We start from the raw sequence: 596 nt of genomic DNA, 5'->3' as shown, positions 1-596 counted from the left end.
TGTTCCAAAATTCACTGCCAATGCTGAAAAGTTATAGTTTGCGTGACACAAACTATATATTTTCAGTACTGTCAGTGAATTTTGGAACACAGCCTATGTAAGACACAGACGTAGGATAACTTCTTAAGGTTTGTCTACAATGAGAGTAAGAATATGCAGTAAGATGTAAGCAATAAGAAAAAATAAGAAAGACCAACCACAGTCGATTATTATAAGAATTGATGGCTCTTATTGTTATAACAATAATCGACTCGGTCGTATTGGTCGTGATTGGTCAATTTCTTACTGCTCACGTCTTATTGCAGATTTTTATTCATTATAGATGGGTGGTCACATGGAGATTGGATGATTGTGACCATCATCTGCGCGTCACGTCTTGCATCTTATACAGGGTGTCCAATTTTAATCTATTACTCTTCGTAACTTTGCAGGGAGCAGTCGTAGAGAAAAACGTTTCAGACAAAAGTTGTTAAGATTAATTGGTAGAAAAGATGATATAATAAAAAATTGGAGTTTCCATTTAAAAAAAGTAACGATCAGTGAATATTTGGACTTTTCGTTAGTCCAATAATTAAAATAGTGTTCGAAAATAGTTT

The sequence above is a fragment of the Harpegnathos saltator genome, unplaced genomic scaffold (genome assembly GCF_003227715.2).
Source record: "Harpegnathos saltator strain DR-91 unplaced genomic scaffold, Hsal_v8.6 scaffold217, whole genome shotgun sequence".
Classification (NCBI taxonomy): domain Eukaryota; kingdom Metazoa; phylum Arthropoda; class Insecta; order Hymenoptera; family Formicidae; genus Harpegnathos; species Harpegnathos saltator.
Note: the sequence above shows the minus strand (reverse complement) of the source record.